Source organism: Bos javanicus, chromosome 7 (assembly GCF_032452875.1).
Source record: "Bos javanicus breed banteng chromosome 7, ARS-OSU_banteng_1.0, whole genome shotgun sequence".
NCBI classification, from domain to species: domain Eukaryota; kingdom Metazoa; phylum Chordata; class Mammalia; order Artiodactyla; family Bovidae; genus Bos; species Bos javanicus.
In genome coordinates, this window is record NC_083874.1 from 41,338,157 (window position 1) to 41,349,815 (window position 11,659).

Consider the following 11,659-nt stretch of genomic DNA (forward strand, 5'->3'; position numbering starts at 1 on the left):
CTAAATTTCAGATCATCTTGTGCAAATTAGTCAAGTATTCTTAAAAATATCAATAGCAGATATATTACAGTTACTCAGGTTTTTTTCCAAACACAAATTGTACTAAGTGTATTTCATCCCTGTGTTTAATTTTTGCATCTTATTTTTTTAAGTTTCCGTACATATCACTAAAATACCAATGGAATAATAATAGCATCTTCATTTGTAATCTAGGATACTTTGCTAAAATCATATAGGAATGAATATTAGAACATTTTGTGAACCATACCAGCTGATAAATTTTGAGATGACAAGGGTATAGATGAAAGTGACATGGTTATGTAGATATTGCTGTTAATGGTGATGATGAAGAAGGTAAACTACTGTTCAGTGATAACTTATTCAAGGCATGTGTAATGTAACCAGTATACATTTTCTCATACAATCTTGTAATAACTCTTTTTTCTAGCGTAATTAAGGGATCACCCACTCAATGGACATGAGTTTGTGTAAATTCCGGGAGTTGGTGATGGACAAGGAGGCCTGGCGTGCTGTGGTTCATGGGATAGCAAAAGAGTTGGACACGACTGAGTGACTGAACTGAAGCTACAATTGACAAATAAAAATGGTATATATTTATGGCATACAGATTGATGTTTTGATATATGTACACATTCTGAAATAATCATTAAATCAATGTCATTAACATATAGTTCAACCTACACAGTTACCTTTTATTTCTGTTTAAGTTTCTTTTTTTTTTTTTTAAGGTAAGAAAGTTTCTGCTTTTATTGAAAATTTATATATGACTCAGTATTGTACTAAATAAACATATAACCATTTTCACAAAAAATGACAGTGCTATGTTAGAGAAGAAAATATTAATTGGATTTACTCAATAATGGCAAGACAGATTTTATCAATACAGAATAAATAATAACAGCATTCTTGAGCCAATTTTGAGACCCAACAAAATGTGGGAACCAAGCTAGATGTAATAAATAATTATCCAGAGAAAAAGATGGTGCATTCTCAGATGATAAGACTGTCTTTGTAAACTGATGCATGTCAATTAGTCCCATTCTTACTGCTCACCTTCAAATCACAGGACTTGTCTCAGGCTACGTTAAAAGGCCACCCTCTGAAGAAAGCAGAGGAGAAGTACTCTTATTATCTTTACAGTGAAATGTAAAACAACTGCAGAAAATCCCACTGGTAAACAGAACACAGTTTAATAAGTAAATTGAATATGATCTAACTATAAAATTTAGGTAACAGACTCAGTGTTACATATGGCAGAACTGGAAAAAAATCATTCATGACATTTTCTTTATCCCTCCCTCTTAAGCCCCCTCCCACCCCTCATTATGCTATTAACAACAACATCAACAACAACAACAAAAATGTTTTAAAATGTTCCTCCAACAAAAAATGAGGGAAAATAATGAGGGAAGAGTTTTCTTTCTTTGAACAGTTTCTTGAACACTCCCAATACCAATCACTCACAAGATGTCTGTGCAAATCTACTTCACATGTTTAAGTTTCTTAGTACTTATCTTCCTATCACTTTTTAAGTGTGCAATAGACTACTGTTTACTTTTCACTATTGTTTACTATTTCCGTTCTGCATTAAATCTACAGAACTTTCTCATCTTGTATGATGGAAGCATTTCAGCCTTTGACCCAAATCTCTCTATTTCTAACTCCCTTTAGGCTTTCTACTCTCTGGTTCAGTGAGCTTGACTATTTTAGATTTCAGGTAAAAGTAAATTCAAGCAATATTTGTCCTTCTGTGTCTGGCTTATTTTACTTCACATAATGTCATCTAGGTTCATCCATGTTGCTGCAAATAGAAGTATATTATTTTTAAGGCTATGTAATATATAAATTATATACATATATTTTTTTCCATTTAGAAAAATCAATGTATTTATTAACAGACAATTAGCAGGCAATGGCAACCCACTCCAGTACTCTTGCATGGAAAATCCCATGGACGGAGGAGCCTGGTAGGCTGCAGTCCATGGGGTCGCTAGGAATTGGACACGACTGAGCAACTTCACTTTCACTTTTCACTTTCATGCATTGGAGAAGGAAATGGCAACCCACTCCAGTGTTCTTGCCTGGAGAATCCCAGGGACGGGGAGCCTGGTGGGCTGCTGTCTATGGGGTCGCACAGAGTTGGACATGACTGAAGCGACTTAGCAGCAGCAGCAGTTATTGCAGACAGTGCTGAAATAGGCATAAGAAGATATCTCTTCTCTTTTATATCAAGAATATGAATATGCACTCTTATGAATGCATATTAATTCATTTCCCTTGATACATATTTATAGATGGATGGCCAGATGTATTTTTAATATTTTGAGAAATCTTCATACTATCCATAGTGGTTGTATCAATTTACATTCCCACCAACCTGAAGAAGGATTCCCTTTTCTCCACAAGCTTGGCAACACTTCTTGTATTTGTTCTTTGATATTAACCATTCAACCATGTAAATTATATTTTATTGTGGTTTTTATATGCTCAATTATAGAGGCTCATAGAGTTAAATTCATTAATCCCAGTTTACATGTCTGGCAGAACTAGGCTTAGATAGAATTTTAACCGTAAACTATATATAGCATGCTTACTCAGTAAAGCCTAGTAAACTGATCTTTAATATGAATCCAAGCTCAAAGTATATACATAGTAATCATTTTCATTTCTCTCTCAAGATATTAGCCTGCCCATCTTCCTAGTTTTCTATTTAATAATATGACTCATTATTGTGAAATTTCATGAAATATATAATTTAGAAGCACACACAAAAAAACTAGATAATTGTAACGCATCCACTATCTCTAATAATACATGAATAATTTCTATAAGATAAACTTTTAGTTTAGAAAATACATTGTTGCTTCAGATATGTTTCAAATGTAGCTGTAGCTATTTTACCTTTAGGTTCTGTGTATTATAAGCTGCATGTACAAACTGTGTATGCTAGATCTTATAAATTTCATGCTTTACATTCTGTGTACAATTAAAAATACATACTAAAATATTTATAATATCAATCCAAAATCACTAAAGTAATAAAAATTATATACTTTTGGTCCTTTTTAGTAGAATCTATTGTATAAAAACTTGCAAAAGTATGGAATTTTAAGTCGTGTTCCATTAAAGGATACTGTGGAGAATTATGCTTGGCTGGACCCCAGAGATATTGTTCTGGTGATTCAGAATATTTGAAAGCCATTTTACAATACTGTAAATTCTAAATAACTACTGGCAATGCAACCTAATTATTATCTATGGATATTCAGGTACAAGTATGACCAAAAATTTCAAAGAATTTAGGAAGACTTTATGGTGACAATAAGTTCAAAACTCTCTGAAAACTAATCTTGCATCTATTTTTTTTTTTTTAAACAAGATTTCTGTCTCTCTGGTGAGTAAGGAATTTTCCTTTGAAAAATGGCAACCCTTTACATTATTTCAGGTATCTTGCAAAGAGAGGATATGACCCATGTATATCTGATCAAGAGTTTGTTTTTGTTTGTTACAACTAGACCATTAAAAAAAAAAAAACTAGACTAAAATATTTTATAAAACTTCTAGCAAAGCCAATTTAAGGTTTCCCTGATGGATCACACCAAATATCCCAGATATATTAGTAATCAAAAGTTATTTCTTTGAGACTACTTTTGGTCAAAAGCAAAGTTGTACAGGAAAAGAAAATCTCAACTTCAAAAACCCACACCATTGTTTCACTCATGGTGGTCATCTCAAGAGATCTGCCACTTGATCAAGGTGTAGTTTTAAATAATTCGATGCACCCCTGTAGAAAGGAGTTTTCACTGTTTTAAAAATAAGACTGCATTTGAAAATCTATTTCTTCTATAAATACAAGAATCAGTAGTATGTGCGTTTTTCTTCAGTTTAATTTTCAATTGAATAAAGTACAGAAAAAATCTATTCAAGGAATTAATATATATTGAATTTAGGTAATGGCAATTTGCAGTTCATTTTGATATGGGCAGGCATTGAAAGACTATTCATTAGATTCCCCTCATCATGATGTAGGGATTAACTGTATAATTATTCTGAATATATACATTTACAACCTGATTTTCAAAGGAGATAATATGGCTATATCTCTGTCATAAACAACTTATCAGATCAGATCAGATCAGTCGTTCAGTCATATCCGACTCTTTGCGACCCCATGAATTGCAGCATGCCAGGCCTCCGTGTCCATCACCAACTCCCGGAGTTCACTCAGACTCACGTCCATCGAGTCAGTGATGCCATCCAGCCATCTCATCCTCTGTCGTCCCCTTCTCCTCCTGCCCCCAATCCCTCCCAGCATCAGAGTCTTTTCCAATGAGTCAACTCTTCGCATGAGGTGGCCAAAGTACTGGAGTTTCAGCTTTAGCATCATTCCTTCCAAAGAAATCCCAGGGCTGATCTCCTTCAGAATGAACTGGTTGGATCTCCTTGCAGTCCAAGGGACTCTCAAGAGTCTTCTCCAACACCACAGTTCAAAAGCATCAATTCTTTGGCGCTCAGCCTTCTTCACAGTCCAACTCTCACATCCATACATGACCACAGGAAAAACCATAGCCTTGACTGGACGAACCTTTGTTGGCAAAGTAATGTTTATGCTTTTGAATATGCTATCTAGGTTGGTCATAACTTTCCTTCCAAGGAGTAAGCGTCTTTTAATTTCATGGCTGCAGTCACCATCTGAAGGGATTTTGGAGCCCCCGAAAAATAAAGTCTGACACTGTTTCCACTCTTTCCCCATCTATTTCCCATCAAGTGATGGGACCGGATGCCATGATCTTCATTTTCTGAATGTTGAGCTTTAAGCCAACTTTTTCACTTTCCACTTTCACCTTCATCAAGAGGCTTTTGAGTTCCTCTTCACTTTCTGCCATAAGGGTGGTGTCATCTGCATATCTGAGGTGATTGAGATTCCTCCCGGCAATCTTGATTCCAGCTTGTGTTTCTTCCAGCCCAGCGTTTCTCATGATGTACTCTGCATAGAAGTTAAATAAACAGGGTGACAATATACAGCCTTGACGTACTCCTTTTCCTATTTGGAATCAGTCTGTTGTTCCATGTCCAGTTCTAACTGCTGCTTCCTGACCTGCATACAGGTTTCTCAAGAGGCAGGTCAGGTGATCTGGTATTGCCATCTCTTTCAGAATTTTCCACAGTTTCTTGTGATCCACACAGTCAAAGGCTTTGGCATAGTCCTTACAAATAGCTGTGAAAAGAAGAGAAGCGAAAAGCAAAGGAGAAAAGGAAAGAAATAAGCATCTGAATGCAGAGTTCCAAAGAATAACAAGAAGAGATAAGAAAGCCTTCCTCCGTGATCAGTGCAAAGAAATAGAGGAAAACAACAGAATGGGAAAGACTAGAGATCTCTTCAAGAAAATCAGAGATACCAAGGGAACATTTCATGCAAAGATGGGCATGAAATAAAGGACAATAAAGGACAGAAATGGTATGGACCTAGCAGAAGCAGAAGATATTAAGAAGAGGTGGCAAGAATACACAGAAGAACTGTACAAAAAAGATCTTCATGACCAAGATAATCACGATGCTGTGATCACTGACCTAGAGCCAGACATCCTGGAATGTGAAGTCAAGTGGGCCTTAGAAAGCATCACTATGAACAAAGCTAGTGGAGGTGATGGAATTCCAGTTGAGCTATTTCAAATCCTGAAAGATGATGTTGTGAAAGTGCTGCACTCAATATGCCAGCAAATTTGGATAACTCAGCAGTGGCCCCAGGACTGGAAAGGTCAGTTTTCATTCCAATCCCAAAGAAAGGCAATGCCAAATAATGTTCAAACTACCGTACAATTGCACACGTCTCACATGCTAGTAATGGCACCCCACTCCAGTACTCTTGCATGGAAAATCCCATGGACGGAGGAGCCTGGTAGGCTGCAGTCCATGGGGTCGCTAAGAGTTGGACACGACTGAGCGACTTCACTTTCACTTTTCACTTTCATGCATTGGAGAAGGAAATGGCAACTCACTCCAGTGTTCTTGCCTGGAGAATCCCAGGGACGGGGGAGCTTGGTGGGCTGCAGTCTATGGGATCGCACAGAGTCGGACACGACTGAAGTGACTTAGCAGCAGCAGCAGCAGTACACGCTAGTAAAGTAATGCTCAAATTCTCCAAGCCAGGCTTCAGCAATACGTGAACCGCAAACTTCCAGATGTTTAAGCTGGTTTTAGAAAAGGCAGAGGAACCAGAGATCAAATTGCCAACATCCGCTGGATCATCGAAAAAGCAAGAGAGCTCCAGAAAAACATCTATTTCTGCTTTATTGACTGTGCCAAAGCCTTTGACTCTGTGGATCACAAGAAACTGTGGAAAATTCTGAAAGAGATGGCAATACCAGATCACCTGACCTGCCTATTGAGAAACCTGTAAGCAGGTCAGGAAGCAGCAGTTAGAACTGGACATGGAACAACAGACTGGTTCCAAATAGGAAAAGGAGTACATCCAGGCTGTGTATTGTCACCCTGCTTATTTAACTTCTATGCAGAGTACATCATGAGAAACACTGGGCTGGATGAAGCACAAGCTGGAATCAAGATTGCCAGGAGAAATCTCAATCACCTCAGATATGCAGATGACACCACCCTTATGGCAGAAAGTGAAGAGGAACTCAAAAGCCTCTTGATGAAGGTGAAAGTGGAAAGTGGAAAAGTTGGCTTAAAGCTCAACATTCAGAAAAAAAAGATCATGGCATCCGGTCCCATCACTTCATGAGAGATAAATGAAGAAACAGTGGAAACAGTGTCAGACTTTATTTTTTGGGGCTCCAAAGTCCCTTCAGATGGTGACTGCAGCCATGAAATTAAAAGACAATTACTCCTTGGAAGAAATGTTATGACCAACCTAGATAGCATATTGAAAAGCAGAGACATTACTTTGCCAACAAAGGTCCATCTAGTCAAGGCTATGGTTTTTCCAATGGTCATGTATGGATGTGAGAGTTGGACTGTGAAGAAGGCTGAGTGCCGAAGAATTGATGTTTTTGAACTGTGTTGTTGGAGAAGACTCTTGAGAGTCCCTTGGACTGCAAGGAGATCCAACCAGTTCATTCTGAAGGAGATCAGCCCTGGGATTTCTTTGGAAGGAATGATGCTAAAGCTGAAACTCCAGTACTTTGGCCACCTCATGCGAAGAGTTGACTCATTGGAAAAGACTCTGATGCTGGGAGGGATTGGGGGCAGGAGGAGAAGGGGACGACAGAAGATGAGATGGCTGGATGGCATCACTGACTCGATGGATGTGAGTCTGAGTGAACTCCGGGAGTTGGTGATGGACAGGGAGGCCTGGCATGCTGTCACTCATGGGGTTGCAAAGAGTCGGAAATGTCTGAGCAACTGAACTGAACTGAAATGAACTACAGTTGGAAAGAATTTAGAATACAAGAAAATAAAAGTAAAAATTAAATGAATAAGATAAAATACCATCAGTGTTTCTCTAACACAGAAGAATTAGAGATCTGGAAAGCTATAAAACACACGCTGTTTGTCAGGGCTTAAGTGATTCTTGAAAGCTATAAGGAGTGTGATAGATATTCAGGCATAGGGTTTACATTAATGATGGCATTCAGAAACTCCTCTCTTCAGAGGAGGCAGAAGAGAAAGAATATGCTTACACATTACATGACATAGATTCATTCTAGATGTTACAACAGATGAACCAACGGATGCCTTCCCACATGGTACTAGTGATAAACAAACCTCTTGCCAATATAGGAGATGTTAGAGACATGGTTTCGATCCCTGAGTTGGGAAGATTCCCTGGAGGAGAGTGTGGGTACCCACTCCAGTATTCTTGTCTGGAGAATCCCATGGACAGAAAAGCATGGCAGGCTATGGTCCATGGGGTCAAAAGAGTTGGACACAGCTGAAGTGACTTCGTGCTATGCAGGAACCAACTAATGTTTTTGACTTAAGTGAAAAATTTCTTAATTGCCTTAGTTACTCAGAATTCTACAGTGTATGCATTTATACTGATATCCTATGCATATATCTTTAATATGACATCAAATTTTGATATTAATTTAGCTTTAATTTAGTGTAGGTCAGTAAAACATACTTATCCTAGTGATATAGTAAAAAATAATTTTAAAAGTAATTTTAAAGATTTCTTGGAAACAGGTGAAAAGTGTTTTGTTTTCAAATTTTAATCAGTGGCTCAAAAGGAAGATTTCTTTTCTGTAAAATTTGTAACATCAGTCCATCTTTTAAGAACTGTAACATTTAAAATAAAACAAAAATAGCTTATCATTTTATATTTAACTCACTTGCTTTTGTGTCTGCCTTTAGGAAAAATAGTATGAATAACCCATTGAAACTTATAATCAAACATCAACTGATTTCATCTTATTGGGGTTGTTCCCCTTTTCAAGATTTGGCATGTTTCTTTTTATTCTCATTGTTCTCATTTTCCTGATAACTCTGTTTGGCAACCTCTTTATGATCCTTCTCACCTTTCTGGACATCCATCTCCACACACCAATGTAATTCTTACTTAGTCAGCTCTCCTTCATTGACCTAAATTAGATCTCCACCATTGTCCCTAAAATGGCCTGCAATTTTCTGCTTGGAAATAAATCTATCTCCTTCATTGGATGTGGAATGCAGAGCTTCTTCTTCATAACTTTAGCAGGTACAGAAGCATTGTTGTTGACATCTGTGACTTATCGTTATATAGCCATTTGCTTTCCTCTTCACTGTTCCATCAGAATCAGCAGAAGAGTGTGTGTGTTGATGATAATAGGATCATGGATGACAGGCTCTATCAATTCCTGCACCCACACCATATATGTCTTCCAGATCCCTTATTGCAAATCTAGGGGCCATCAATCATTTCTTCTGTGACCTCCCAGCCATGTTGACTCTGGCCTGCATTGACACCTGGACCTATAAGTACACAGTGTTTGTGAGTGCCGTCTTCTTCCTTCTATTGCCTTTCATTGGTATTGCCTGTTCCTATAGTCGTGTTCTCTTTGCTGTTTATCACATGCAGTCAGTTGAAGGGAGGAAGAAAGCTTATTTAACCTGTAGCACTCATCTTATTGTGGTAACTTTTTACTATATGCCCTTTGCTTACTCTTGTCTATGTTCAAGATCCCTTCGAACTCCAACAGAGGACAAGGTTCTGGCTGTCTTCTTTAACATCCTCACCCCAGTGCTCAACCCTATTATTTACAGCTTGAGAAACAAGGAGGTGATGGGACCCTTGAGAAGATTAATCAAGAGAATCTGTTCTGTGAAAAATGTAGCCACATCTTTATGTATAAGTACCTAGGTCTTGTGTGTGTGTGTGTATATATACACATCAGTGGACAGTGATTTAAAATAGTGTTTTATCACTGTTCCAATCATTAAATTCAAGGATTAAAATTAATCTAGAGGATAAAAAATTTACTCATATCTAGACAATATTATCTTGTAAATATATATATATGTATGCATGGAAGTATCTCATTATACATACACATATATATGTATATGTATAATTTCAAGCCTTATCCTTTTACTTCATGGTATATTTTTCCTAATCAATTTCAAACACATTTATTTTTCTATGTAAAAAATAATTTTGATTTTTAAATTGTTTTAATTTTAATTTTAAATATATGTTTAATCAGGTATTCAAAATACCACACAATTGCACTCATCTCACACATTGGCAAAGTAATGCTCAAAATTCTCCAAGCCAGGCTTCAACAGTACATGAACTGTGAACTTCCAGATATTTAAGCTGGATTGAGAAAAGGCATAGGAACCAGAGACTGAGTTGCCAACATCCATTAGATCATTGGAAAAGCAAGAGAGTTTCAGAAAAAACATCTACTTCTTCTTTATTGACTACTCCAAAGCTTTTGACTCTGTGGATGGTAACAAGCTGTGGAAAATTCTTAAAGAGATTGGAATACCAGACCACCTTACTTGCCTCCTGAAAAAATCTGTATGCAGATCAAGAAGCAAAAGTTAGAACCAGACATAGAGAAACAGACTGGTTCCAAATTGTGAAAGGAGTATGTTAAGGCTGTATATTGTCACCCTGCTTATTTAACTTATACACAGAGTATATCATGCAAAATGCCAGGTTGGAAGAAGTACAAGCTGGAATCAAGATTGCCAGGAGAAATATCAATAATCTCACATATGCAGATGCCACCATCCTTATGGCAGAAAGTGAAGAAGAGCTAAAGAGCCTCTTGATGAAAGTGAAAGAGGAGAGTGAAAAAGTTGGCATAAAACTCAACAATCAGAAAACTAAGATCATGGCATCCAGCCCCATTACTTCACGGCAAATAGGTAGCGAAACAATGGAAACAGTGACAGACTTCATTTTTTTTGGCTCCAAAAGTACTACAGATGGTGAGTGCAGCCATGAAACTAAAAGACAATCACTCCTTGGAAGAAAAACTATGAAAAACCTAGACAGTATATTAAAAAGCAGACACATTACTTTCCCAACAAAAGTTCATGTAGTCAAAGCTATGATTTTCATAGTAGTTATGTGAGAGTTAGACTATAAAGAAAGCTGAAGAATTAATGCTTTTGAACTGTGGTATTGGAGAAGACTCTTGAGAGACCCTTAGATTGCAAGAATATCCAACCAGGCCTTCTGAAAGGAAATCAGTTCTGAATATTCATCAGAAGGGCTGATCCTGAAGCTGAAGCTCCAGTACTTTGGCCACAGGATGTGAAGAACCGACTTATTGGAAAAGACCCTGATCCCGGGAAAGATTAAAGGCAGGAGAAGAAGGAGATGACAGAGGATTAGATGGTTGAGTTTGAGCAAGCTCCAGGAATTGGTGATGGACAGGGAAGCCTGGCGTGCTGCAGTCCATGGTGTCTCAAAGAATCGTACAGGACTGAGCGACTCAACTGACTGACAGATGAGCAACCTAAGGAAGTTTATTAAAGGCCAGTTATGAAAAGAGCATTCATACCCTTATCTGCTGTTTTGTAAGACACACTCAAGTACTTCTGTTCAGATACCAGTTTCCTTAACCCTATGGTGTACTTTTTTAATAGCATCAATGTAGTATTAAAACAAGCAAAGATCATTTTGAGTGTGAAAACCTAGGCAAGCACACATGCAACATTTTTAGCTACTTTTGCCCTAAATGTACAATGTCCTAAGAAAGCGAGGTTGAATGAATAGAAAGGGAATGGCATTAAGCAAACCAGGAAAATGATGGTAATGTCTCTTTTGTGTGTGTGTGTGTCAGTTATCATTGAAAATAGAGTGGGGATGTCTATTATAGCCTCCTTGTCCATTTCAGGTTATGAATAATAGAAGAAATAAGGAGATATGAATCTATTGCTGACCCTGACACATCATGGACTAGGGGAAAAAACTATATCTCTAGACTTAGTTAGCTAAAAAGCAAGATGGGAACCTTGTATCCTAAAATATCAGTAAATAGTGTAGGCAAGAAAAGCTATCTTTCTCTGCTCTTCTAGGTTCTTGACTAAGATGTCCTCTGTAACACAGGTCTGTTTAACAGGAAAATAAGAAAAATAATTAATGTCATGAATACCTCCTATATACATGGGGGTGAGCCAGGAAAACTGAATAACTCCATTTTTTACTCCAAACTACAATTCAGACATTGACAGTTTTTTTTTT

General features: G+C 37.4%; 1 pseudogene; it reads left to right on the plus strand.

Annotated features, from left to right (window-relative positions):
* The first annotated feature begins 8,352 nt into the window (after nucleotides 1–8,352).
* Nucleotides 8,353–9,375, plus strand: LOC133252115 (olfactory receptor 2L8-like; annotated as a pseudogene).
* The last annotated feature ends 2,284 nt before the right edge of the window (nucleotides 9,376–11,659 follow it).